A 13,377-nucleotide genomic window follows, 5' to 3' on the forward strand; every position below is an offset into this window, starting at 1 on the left:
CAACTTTTCGTTCCAGAACTTGGTTTCTTTTCTATTTGTTGGGCCTTTTCAACCCAATTATTTGTCCAATATTAAATCCAATACTATTTCATATTCAAATCAAGAAAACTCCAAGTCAAATTAAAATCATCCATCATATTACATCACATAATACATCTCCCAAGTTTACATAACACAATAACTCATCTCATGAATACATTTCCTTACACAGAAATATAGCAAGAACAGAGAGAATTCCACAATAAAACAATGGCACATCTGCTAACAATGGAGTTCATTCCACTCTTCTATGAGACATAGGTTCAGAAATTTTTATGTTGTGTTGATTTGAATGTCCCAAGTAGGCATCATCGACATCTTCTCACCACTTTCCTAGCAACAGAGAAAGAGACAAAACAAAAAAAACATTAGACTGTAATATTGCCTACAAAGAAAAAATACCATGGAAACAACGACGTACTTTTTGTGTGGACTACTGTTTACATAGCCTACTATGAATCTTTAAGTATTTACCTGAATTATTGACTACAGTTTACATTGCCTACTATTAATCTTTAATCAAAATGATATGCTGCATTAGCACTCAAACTTCAATAGCAGTTTAATCAGGTATCAGGACATACCTTCTGATTTATAGATTAGTGCACCATTGACAGTAATCAGGATGTGAGGGTCAGCATGATTAATAGCAGTACATCTAACATATAGAATCAGTACCGATAAGGCATGATAAAAAGAAATAGATACCAGAGGCATATTAAATGAAATATACTCTAGGATCCGATCCATGCATGAAAATAGAGGAAGTGGAACCTTACCAGGAAACTATAAACATCGATTGCAATATACTGATACAAGTTCTTCCCAAGAAACGGAGACAAGAAAGCATAGACTGCTATACACAGCAAGAAGAACACTGTTATAGCAACCACCTGCCGAAAAAAACACCATTCAAAGTTTATAGAAGAAGAAAGAGCGTTTAGTATATCAAACCATCGACCGAACGGCTGACAAGAAAATACAAGTCACAACCAACCAAACAAAACCTGAACCGAGCACTGACAAACACCACTAGGGCTAATACTAGACAAAACAAAAACAGCTCAGGGAGGAGCCAGTAGCTAGCGTCAGCTTTAATCTGAGTTATGAGTAATGATCTGGGGAGTCAAGATGGAATGTACTTGTTATAAAAAATCAAACAGCTTGTAGTGGCAGCAGCATAGAAGGAAGTGTAAATCCAACCTAGACGCCAGAACTTGAGCAAAAAAGCAAGACCGAAACCTCCACCAAAAACTGAAAGCGAACTAAGGACTCCTAACCCTAGGTTTGTCATAAACAATAAGCATTTGAAGTCATAAAACCGTCAAATTTACATGTAATTTTTTTAATTATTTACACAAGTTAACCAGTTAACCAGGCTTGCTCAGATATGGAAGATCTCTTGTAAAGTACAAGATCAAAGATAAAAAAGCCTTTGCCTATTTTCTTGATCTTTTAAACTACCATCTTTAAATTAATGAGGAAGGAGAGGTAAGACGATCAGTTCAGATGAAGGTAAACTGGCAAACAGGGTGGTTTCGTCTGTACATGTACCAGAGAGCCATAAGTAACTATATTTTCTAAGTAAAGAGACGATCAGTCCATTTGGATGTCAAAAATGGAACGTCCCTAGGGAATGGAACAACTCCAAGCAAAATGAACTGGTAAAGAGGACAATGTTTAGATCAATGAGACTTATTCATCTTATCCTTATCAGTTAGGATATTTTAAAGAGCATTGAAACTAGTAATAGGCTTCAATCTCATTAAAATGAAATAATTACTCAAACAAAAGGATCGCATTATAATTCACTATCACATAATGCAGAACTAAAGACAGATGTGAGTACATCAAAATCTTGATATCCACACCCATGGAAAAAAGTTGACAGAACCAGCAACTGATCCGCAATAAATACCATGATCATCATCACAATAATCAGTGTGGGGATCGGGAAACTAGCACCAAGTAGAACCTTGACTAATAAACAACGATCCATAAATATACTTGCAAATGAGAAACTGTAAATGTGCCATATACATTAACTTAAGCCAGTCAAGATTTGGAAGTTAGAACACCTGTTTCTCACTTCACCACTGTTGAACAACGACAATTAACACCAATAGGTCTGTTTCTGGTCTATCTTACGAATTATGATTTCTGTTAATTCATGCTTTAAGAGAGAAAAAATTCATCAAACACGCCTAAACGTCTGGTCAGTGTAGCTATAAACAAACATTTGTGATTTAGCTACTAGCAATGATAAAGTCAATACACCATGAGAGAAGTTTCCACCCTCAAAATATTGCAGAGAACCTAAGTGCAGAGAAATCCCAGGGGGAGGGGAGATAAAAGTTTTCCAGAACAAGCCACATCTACAGCACCATATTTTCCTTCTTTTTTTTCTTTGCGGGGGGATACAACACCATATTTTTCACAAAAATAAACATCAAGCTTCTCTAATCAGTCATCGGAGTTGCATCAAGGATCTTTTTCTAGATATATCTCAGTCACATGACAAAGGAAAAGTTTAGATATGAAATCGGGGTAATTAAGTTGCAATGAGCATTCACATAAAATTAGCACAAATCAACATTACATCTAGCTAGTGCTGCGAATCCGACCACCAACCCACCAAACGACTCAAATCTACCACCCCAAATCCTGAACAGAGCAGGAAATCCAACGGATCTCCGAAGAGGCGGCCTAGACGCCGGATCCATCCATCGCACGACGGGCCCAAGAAACCGTCTATTCACCTCAGAGATCAGAGGGGCAGGGCAAACAGAAGCACCCAAACCGACGCGGGGCTGATAGGGGCCCTTTCTTTACCTCCGGAGAAGCCGCTCCTACCAACAGGGAAGGGCTTGACCTCGCCATCGGACTCCTCGTCCACGAACCCCTCGAACATCAATCAGCAGCAGCACATGAACAACATAAGAAATCGGCAGAGGCAGAGCACAGCAGCAGCAGCAACAACAATAAGCAATTAGCAGCAGCATCACATAAACATCAATCAGCAGCAGCAGCACATGAACAACGTAAGCAATCAGCAGAGGCAGAGCACAGCAGCAGCAACACTTGACGAGCAACAACAGGCCAGCGACTCAACAATAAATCGAAGCAGAAGAGATGAAAGAGGTCTAGGTTACCTTGGTTGCCGTTGGAAGGAGAGGCTGCTGCAGTTCAGAACTTGCTCCGGTGAGAGGCTATCAAGCACGTCTTCGGGTAGTTCCCTGAACGAGGCCTGAATAGAATTGCACAACATGATTAACCCCTATGTTTTCGCCGGGCAGAGGTACCAAATGTGTGAAAACCCAAAACATATATAATTTGAAGAGCTAAGGGTGTGAGGGAATTGATTGTAATTATGTCATCAGTATCAGAGTAGCATTATTTTCTGTCAGAAAAGAAGTTCATTAGGATGCAAAACTTAGGAATGGCCGACTGTGTGTGTGGTATTAGACTCTTGGGACTTGGACCCTTAAATCTTAATGAGGCATTTTTATTTTGCGAATTAAAAGTAGAGAATTACCAATAGTAATATGCGTTCAATGATTACTAAAAACAGTACTCTGAAATATTCTAAGGAACCCAATCATGCAAAAATTTATGTTCTGGACAAAACACTTCAAGCATTACCGCATCTTCTATTTCATTCACAAGAAGTGTCAACAACAAATTTGGGAGTTCCATTACTTCAGCTAGTAGAAGCCTAGAAGGTATATTATTTCTGAAGCATGATATCACATTGTACTAAATTATAAACCCATTCAAGTAAGTAAATATTCTTCATGCGAGTTATTTGCATAGAAGGCACGGACAAATTATAAACCATAGAAATGAATCCTACATTCAAGTACGTCACTTCTGGTTGGCACTGCAATCTGCAGTAGAACTACTTTGTATTAAGAATCCAATTCCTTGTTTTCCACAAGAAATTTATCAAAGGCCAACACCTTTTGCAGGAATCCTTTAATCATGTCTAGCCGGTCCACACCAAGTATTACCTATCACATTAGCAAACAAAAACGATTGCTTAGATGTAGATGGATGGATGGATGGATGTAGATAGATGGATGGATGTTCCTGGGCACCCATCCGTCGAGCTCGAAGGTCAAGAAGTACTTGACCTTGATGAGCCACACGAGGATGCATATGAGGCTGATGATCATGGTGAGCGCCTCGCCGAACTTGTTGAGCTTCTTTTTGAGCGGCGTGTCGTCGTCCTCCTGCAAGGCCTCGTGGATCTGCGAGTGGATCTTGCCAATCTCGGTGGCCATCCCGGTATGCACAACGAGGCAGACGGCGCTGCCATTGACGACGGTGGTGCCCGCAAACACCATGCAGTCGCCTGGATGTCGGCATCGTCGGCCGGCACGGCATGGGCCGTCTTGTTGACGGAGTTGGTCTCGCCGGTGAGCTACCCCTGCTCGACCCGGAGGTTCGACGAGATGAGCCTGAGGACGCGCATGTCGGCGGGGACCTTGTCCCCTACGCGGACCATGACGATGTCCCCCAGGATGAGGTCGCGCGCGGGGAGGGCGGGCGCCCACTCGGCGTCGCGGAGCACGGCGGCGTGGTCGGACTGGATCTGGCGCAGCGCCTCGAGCGCCTTCTCGGCGTTGGTCTCCTGCCAGACCCCGACGGCGGCGTTGACGGCGAGGATGAGGAAGATGACGAGCGGCTCGACGAAGGCCGAGAGCATGAGCGCGCCGGCCGACGAGGAGAGCACGAGCGCGAATGAGACGGCGCCGGCGGCGAGAGGGATGTGCACCAGCGTGTCCTCGAACTGCTGCGCCATGAGCTGCAGCACCGAGTGCCCCGGGTGGTCGAGCAGCTCGTTGGGCCCGTGCGCGCGCCGCCGCGCCGCCGCCTCCGACGAGGACAGCCCGCGGTCCCTGTCCTCAAACGAGGTGGTGGGGATCGGGAGGGGGCGGGGACAGGGAGGAGGTGGCGGCGGCGGCGAGGAGATGGGGACTAGGGAGGAAGGGCGGGATGGGGGGATCTGACCTAGGGTTTGGGTTGCTTTTTTTAGTTTTTTTTCTTTAGATAGATGGATGGATGGATGTGGGATGAAGACATGGATGGATGGATGGATGGGCGCCATGTCATCGATCCGTGGGAAGGGTTTTGATTGGTTCAGAAAATCAGTGATTTAAAATACTCCCTTCGTCCCAAAATAACTGTCTCAACTTTGTACAAGCTCTAGTACAAACTTGTACTAAGCTTGAGACACTTATTTTGGGACGGAGGGAGTAGTTTGCAAATACTAAAAATAGAGGAATCTATGTTTTGGGCACATAGATGATGTGGAAAAAATTCAAATCATCAAGATATTCCTATCTAGTACCTCCTTCACGAAGCTATTAGCTGAATACAAACTTTGGAAATTTGATGAGAAAGATTTACTAGGCAAATCCTTACGAAAGTTTTCATGAGACAATGATTTGGATAGGAAAGAGTGCCCTCAAAATATGAGGGTAATCAAAGAAATAGAAATAACACTTCCTTCACAAAGTGCTATTCTAAACAGAATAGGAAAATGAATATTGTTGAATTGTTTTTGAACTATGGAAGAAAAGGTTTTCACATATTTGAGAAATATATGATCCAAAGTATTTATGAGAATTTTTCGAGAATTTTTGAAATGACAGAATAGTAGGTTGCTTCACAAACTAGCATGAGGTGGGATAGAATGGACCCACGAGTGACATGTTAACATAGTTAGAACATGTTACGACATTTTTACAATCATCGTAAAAGTTATGACGATCTCATCTTATGTGGTTACGACGTTTTTGACTCACATCATCGTAATTTATATGTAGATTTGATCCCCTCAAATGGTTTACGACGATCTCGGATGAAATCGTCATAGATTTATGACGAATTCATCAACGACATCTTAAAAAACGTCATGTATGAGCATATTTCTTGTAGTGATGACACTCAATTATTAATACTAGTTTATAATGAAACTCAGCGTGCCAATCAAAGAGAAGACGGGCATCGGCGGAGGGACTTGACCGCTCTTCTCGTAGAGACCCTAAAGAGTGGGTCGTATTAGTTAGTAATGAAACAGACATTACACACATGATTTGGCTAATGTGAAATAAAACTTACCACAAAAATATCGTACAGGGCCCGTTGACCCGCCTCATTCCGGGATCTCTCCTCCTCAATCAATCGTGCCGTGGTCTGTTCCCTCTCATCAAGAGCAGCCTGACTTGCCAATCTCTCTTTCTCAAGAGCAGCCTGGCTTGCCAATCTCTCTTTCTCAAGAGCATCCTGGTTTGCCAATCTCTCTTTCTGAAGAGCAGCCTGAAACACCATTCCTCGTTACCACAGTAATGATCTATGGTGACACACATAATGAAATGGATGAAAGTGTTCTTAGTCCATACAACTAACCTCGATGGCAAGATCGACTGGCCGTGGACAACGCGTTATCTTAGGACAGCTACACGACTGGCGCGCCTTGATCTCCGGGAGAGTGAGTGGACAACGTATTATCCTATCTCCAATGGCTATCGAGCCATGGGGCCTCCCGCCACCAGATATCATCACCAGCTCTGGATCCAAAGGTTCCTGGCTAGGGTTAAAGTCATCCCCTTTTGTAGCCTTCCCTGCATCCCTGTATGCCACGAGGTTCTGGTGGGATGATATGTTGGTGAAGTTATTGGGATCATCCAGGTCAGGCTCAAAGAATGCCTTCGCCTTCTTGTACGAGGCAGTATGGGCCATGCCATAAAGGTCGTACAAGTGTGGCATCTCCGTCTTATTGTGATGCGCCTAAAAGAGAGGAACAAAATATTAGCATGAAGCATGAATTGCATGAATCATGAAGCAAATCACATACCCAGTTTCGTCCGAACTGAAGTAAGTTGGCGCTGCCTTGATGGTGTGGCACACCAACCATTTGGCTATGCCGATCCTTCGCATTCTCATGGACGGCTCGCCAGCTGCCTGTGCACCACTCATCAACCAACGCCTCCCAACAATCCATCTTATCCGCACACCATCTCGGGGGCACGTGTAAGTTATTAGAAAGAATTTTGAGCGCTACGCCTATGAATGAAATCAAGAAAACTAAGTAGAAGGACTTAAGAATAGGTAATTACCTTCATGTATTGCTCCTTCTTCAGAAACTTTCCGCGGCAATCCTTCTTCTGCTTCTTAATACCACGCGTGGCGTAGTAGTCTCGAATAGCCTGCGGCCGAGCCTCGTGGCGTAAGTTCTGTAGTAACCACCTACACTCGACCTCGAGAACCCTGGCCGCCTCCTCCTCATATCCATCCTCACACCTATAGAAGGTCTGCAATCAAACGTGAAAACACCGATTAGTACAATAATTAGCTATATTGTTAATTTTAGATTGTCTAAAAGGATAATTTACCCAAAAGCTCCTGATCACCATCTCGGCCCTCGTGTGGCACAAGACACCATCTATAATCTCCTCCGGCGGGGCCTGTGCAGCCTCGTAGTGCTCCCAGGAAAATCCTAGTGTAGGAACCTGACCCTCACCAGGCAACGTGACAAACCCCAGGAAATTTGTCCGGCAAAGCACACCAAGGACGGAGTTCGGCGTGCGGACTGCAAGAGGGTGTACCCATCCCCTGCAGTATGATAAGGTCAACGCATTAGATATTTGAACAAACTTGAAGGCAAAAGCTAAAAAAAGAGTAAATGTACTTACCTATCTCCTTCAGGTTTAATCACCAACCTCTGCTCGCGGGTAGCCGGCACGACCGGGAGACGTGTACTACCACGCTTGTACACGGTGGCCCCGTCCACCTGCACATCGCCCTCACTATCTGTAAGCTCATCCCCGCCATCCCTGCCCCCTGAGCCACCCGGACCCTCGGTCCAATCCGGCAACTCGGTCCGATCCGGCCAGGTCTCCCATCCGGGCCTCTCCACGTTGGGGGATCCTCCGGAACCGTAGTCTCGTGGGCCGAATGCACCTCGACCCAAGGCTGCTCCTGGACCGGAGTCTCATGGGACAAATGCCCGTCAACACCAGGCTCCTGGAATGGAGTCCCCGTAGCCTCCTCCGCAAACGGGTCGACCATAGTAGTCTTATGCTCGGGTGAATGAGTTGGTGGTGGTGGTGAGGACAGCTCAACAGTCCTCCTGGATCTTCCGCGGCCACCACCTCTCCCTGTACCCATCCCCTTCTTCCCTGCCCGACCAGCACCTCTCCGAGTGGGCAATGCCGTCGACGAAGAAGAACCCACGGGTGGTGTCGACAGACTATCTGCCAAGGCTCTACGGAGAGATAGGGGGTGGAAGGGAAGTACCACCCCTCGTGCGGGGCGCCTGGGAAGAACCCGTCGAGCGATCTGGACCAGCGCCCACCATCTTTCAACACCTGGTGACCTGCCATGATAAAGATTAAAAGAAATTAGTACAACATAAAAAAATTTGAATAACTGACATGAAATTTGTACACCAGGAGGAGAAGGTATTCTTCTTCTCTTCTTCTTTTCTTCTTCTTTTCTTCTTCTCCTTATTTTTGTCTTCTCCTCCTCCTCCTCTTCTTCTCCTTATTTTTGTCTTCTCCTCCTCCTCCTCTTCTCCTCTTCTCCTCCTCCTCCTCCTCTTCTTCTTATTCTTTCTATTAAGCTAACTAACTAACTAACCTAACTAACCAAGCTAACTAAACCTATCGCTAAACCTAGATAGCACTAAACAGCAAAAAAATTACAAAAACAGAATCTACCACTAAGTAACTAAAAAAGAATCTAGCTACCACTAAATAACAAAACAAAATCTACCACTAAACTACCTACTAAATCTACTAATTAACTAACTAAATCTACCAACTAATTAAACTACTTCTTCTTCTTCTCTTCTTCTCCTTCTTATTTTTTTCTTCTCTTCTTCTTCTTCTTCTCCTTCTTATTTCTTTCTTCTCCTCTTCTTCTTCTTCTTCCCCTTCCTTTTCTTCTTATCCTCCTCCTCCTCCTCCTCCTCTTCTTCTCCTCTTCTCCTCCTCCTCCTCCTCCTCTTCTTCTTCTTCTCCAAATAACTAAATAACAAGGGGGTGGGGGTGGATGGGCTTACCGGCAGTGTTGGGGCTGCGGGGGCGGCGGCGGGGCCTGCGGGGCAGTGGCTGGGCCGGCGGCGCCGGCGGTGGGGCTGCGGGGGCGGCACGAGGGGCGCCGGGGGTGGGGCAGCAGGGGCGGCACCAGGGGCAGCAGCGGCGCCGGCGGTGGGGCTTCGGGGGTGGCACCAGGGGCGCCGGGGGGTTGTGGGGATTCGAGGGTGGCACCAGGGGTGCCGGGGGGTTGTGGGGCTTCGGGGGCAGCACCAGGGGCACCAGGGCGGCGCCGGGGGTGGCCGGGCGACGGTGGCGGTGGCGTTGGGCGTCAGGGGAGGAGAGAGAGAGTGGCCGTTTGAGAGAGAGAGAGAGAGAGGGCTGGGATGGGGGCGGGACAACCGTTACTAGATTCAGGACCTTTGCCGTCTGCTGGCGGACGGCAAAGGGCTCTATACTCTTTGCCGTCTGCCTCTGGCATCTTTGCCGTCAGCCAGCAGACGACAAAGAAGGGAGTAGTTTGACCTAAGGTTCCCCCGGCCAGATGAGCTTCTTTGTCGTCAGCTGGCCCCTTCTTTGCCGTCCGCCGCAGACGGCAAAGAGTTGACTGCTGGCAAAGACCTTCTTTGCCATCAGCCAGTTCTTTGCCGTCTGTTTTTCTGAAGCTGACGGCAAAGACACTCTTTGCCATCAGCTAGCAGACGGCGAAGACTAGGCAGATGGCAAAAAACTGTTTTCCAGTAGTGGCTACGTCTGAACAAGATGTTTTGAACGCTTGGCAAGCACGTAAGGAGGACTACTCAGTAGTTCAATGTGCGGTCTTGTATGGATTAGAACCGAGACTTCAACGACACTTTGAACGTCATGGAGCATATGAGATGTTTCAGGAGTTGAAGTTCATCTTTGAGAAGAATGCCCGGATCGAGAGGTATGAGACCTCTGATAAATTCTATGCTTGCAAAATGGAGGAGAATTCGTTTGTCAGTGAACATGTGCTCAAAATGTATGGGTACTCAAACCATCTAGCTGAGCTAGGGATTGAACTTCCGCAAGAGGTTATCACTGACAGAATTCTTCAATCACTGCCACCTAGCTACAAGAGCTTTGTGTTGAACTATAACATGCAAGGGATGAATAAGTCACCCAGCGAGTTATTTGCGATGCTGAAAGTCGCGGAGTCAGAAATCCAGAAAGAACATCAAGTGTTGATGGTCAATAAGACCACTGATTTCAAGAAAACGGCAAAGGCAAGAAGGGTAACTCCAAGAAGAGCGGCAAAAATGTTGCCCCTCCAACAAAGAAACCCAAGGCTGGACCTAAGACAGAAACTGAGTGCTATTATTGCAAGGGGATGGGTCACTGGAAGCGCAACTGCCCCAAGTATTTGGCTGATAAGAAGGCGGCCAACGCAAACAAGGTATATGTGATATACATGTTATTGATGTGTACTTAACCAACTCTCGTAGTAGTGCCTCGGTATTTGATACCGGTTCTGTTGCTCACATTTGCAACTCGAAGCAGGAACTGCGGAATAAACGAAGGTTGGCGAAGGATGAAGTGACGATGCGTGTGGGAAATGGTTCCAAGGTTGATGCAATCGTCGTCGGCACGGTGTGATAGCCCGAGACCGACGTTCCAGAAGATTCCCCCTTTATTCCGTTTCTGTCGTGTGATTATTTTTATTTGTCGCATCATCATCGCATCATTCACATCATAACCATTGCATCGGCACCCCGTTGCCGCCAGTTTTCAAAAGTTGCATCCATTGTTAGTTGCCGGTTCTCGTCGTTGTCCGTTCTGAGCCGACCACACACGCACGCGCCCGCGATATCGTTTAAATCTTGTTTTTAAAAGTGTATGTAAAACTTTCTCTGATTGGGTTGAAATTTGACGTGCGGTCTTATTTAGATATAGGCAGGCCGCCTGTCAAATTTCGTCGCAATCGGAGTCCGTCTGGTACCCGAACGGTCGACCGTAGCGGCACCATCGTCGGTCTACCGTGGGACGTTTTTCGGTGTTTTAAAATCGCGTTGCCGCGCCGCACCGGTTCCCTCTCTTCCCCGGCTAGCCTACTCTACACGGCCACTTAGCCCGCCCCGCATTCGGAATTGTTCGATTCCGACCGCGTGGTTGAAACCAGGGCGAAATTCCGCTAAACCTAGCCCCCCTTTGTCTATAAATAGACACCTCCCCTTCCATCTTTAGCCTCTCCCTAACCCTGCCTCGGGATCCGTGCAACCCTAGCCGCTCTCTCTCCTCCCACCTCCTCACTCCTCAGCCTCCAGCCGCCGCGGGCCCGCCCAGGCCCATCTGGAGCCCGTCTGGGCCCGAACTGAGCCACCGTTGGCGCCCTACATCTCCCTGGCCCGAGGTGCTCCTCCCGAGCGCTGCAGCACCTCCTGCCCGCAGCTGCTCGCCCCTCTAGCGCCGCCCGTGGCCTCGCCTCGCCCCACCGGAGCCCCTCTGCGCCGCCTCTTCGCCTCCCCCCTCGAATCCCTGCGCCGTGCCCGCCTCCGGCAGCCGCCGCCGGCATTCCGAGCTCCTTCCCGAGACCTACCCTAACCCTAACCCCGTGCGCCCTGCTCCCGCGCCGGGCCTCGCCTCCCGCCGACCGGATCCAGTCCAATCCGGTCCGGGAGAGGTCCTCCTCACCGTGCTCCGCCCCGCCGCCCTACGGCCTCCCGCCGACCTCACGCCACCGTGCAACACCGCCAGCAACTCCCGGCCGAGGAGAACGACGAGGCGTCCGCTCGCCCGCCGCTCGCTCGGTCCGAGTGGGCCAGAGCCAGGAGGCCCAGCTCCAGCAGGCCAACGGCGGCCCAGAGTGCCCCCGCAGCCAGGCCGGCCTCCTTCCCTATTCGGCCCAGCAGTAGCAGCCCCCATCGGCCTCCACCGAGCAGGCCCACCGCCTCCTCTCCAGGCCGGACCGAGCCGGCCCAAGGTGAGGATCCCGCTGCTCTATCCCCCGCCGGGGCGTGTTTTACTAAGTTGTGTCCATGCTCGATTTGGCCCACTAGATGGGTTTGGCCCGTCTAGGTTATTTAGGATTTTCGGAATTAAGTAATTCCAGGAATTTGACGAATATTAAAACGCTCGTAGATTCTTAACCGTAAGTCGGATCGAGGCGAGTTGTATATGGATCTCGTGTAGAATTTAGCGTAGATTACGAATTTGCGACTTGCATGCATGTTTGGAGTGGTTTGAGCCGCCGAATGCCTAGAAACGCGTGCTGTCCTATTATGTTTTTATTCCGTAGTTATTTCTCGTGCGTGTCCAGATTGCTCGAATGCCGTAGATAAATGTTCATGTTTTAGGAACCTTTTTGCCATGTATTTTAGAGTAGTCGATGGTATTTTTGCATGTAGAATTCCGTAGCTAGTTTGCTATACCGTGTTTAGGATATTATCTCGCATTTACGTGTGGCGATATTTTTGTGATGCAACCCCACATGTTTTATATGTTTTCGGGGTAAAAAATCCATAGGATTTATCTGTGCATTTAGTTTTAGATTTTGAGAAAGTTAGTTCGCGTGATATTTTGCATGTTGCCCTTTTGTTTATTTTGTGGGATTTATTCCGTGCTTGTTATGATTAAGTTGTCAACTAGAGAGTTGCTCTTGGATGTTTACTCTAGCCCCTAGTAATTTTGGTTGCAATAGAAATCCATGTTTAGGTGTGGTTTGCTTGCTCTCAACTTGCTAGGAAATAATGCTGATGTGGAGATGCTGAAATATTTCTAAGTCTGAGATCTGTTATATTTTGTTGCTGTCTTTGCATGAGTTTATCTGGTGATCTGTAGCTCTTTTGAGGTTGGTGCAATGGAGTTAGTTGTAGACTTTATGATTCTCTAGCATGTTGTCAATTTTCATGCCATTTGGAGTCTTGTAGCTTATGGTTTTGCTGTTGTCAATATGCCTTCAGATCGAAAACTGCACTTTCATAAACTGTGGTTTTCACCTCTTGCCTAGATAGGTAGGTTAATTACGGTTCACCTCTTGCCATCTTTAATCACATTTAATATTGTCGAGTAAATAATCGGGATAGAACTAAATAACTCGTATGTGGAGTTTCGTCAATATGCAACTCGTTGCATATTGAACTTCACTTAATGTGTAATGTTTGATTGTTGTGATTTGTCATGCCATGTCTTGCATATGTTCAACCGTTCATGCATCATATGTGCTGTGCATCGTGTGGTGAATTTCGTGTGTTGATTCTTGTTTCCGGTTTGCTTTGTCTCGATAGTGTTCCGCAAGCGTGTCGGAAAGTGAGGACCCATTCGACTACGTCGGTTC

The 13,377-nt window shown here is 47.1% G+C and overlaps 1 pseudogene; it reads right to left on the reverse strand.

Annotated features, from left to right (window-relative positions):
- Nucleotides 1-3,984: 3,984 nt before the first annotated feature.
- Nucleotides 3,985-11,966, reverse strand: LOC123408692 (annotated as a pseudogene).
- Nucleotides 11,967-13,377: the final 1,411 nt, after the last annotated feature.

The sequence above is a fragment of the Hordeum vulgare genome, chromosome 7H, assembly GCF_904849725.1.
Source record: "Hordeum vulgare subsp. vulgare chromosome 7H, MorexV3_pseudomolecules_assembly, whole genome shotgun sequence".
Classification (NCBI taxonomy): domain Eukaryota; kingdom Viridiplantae; phylum Streptophyta; class Magnoliopsida; order Poales; family Poaceae; genus Hordeum; species Hordeum vulgare.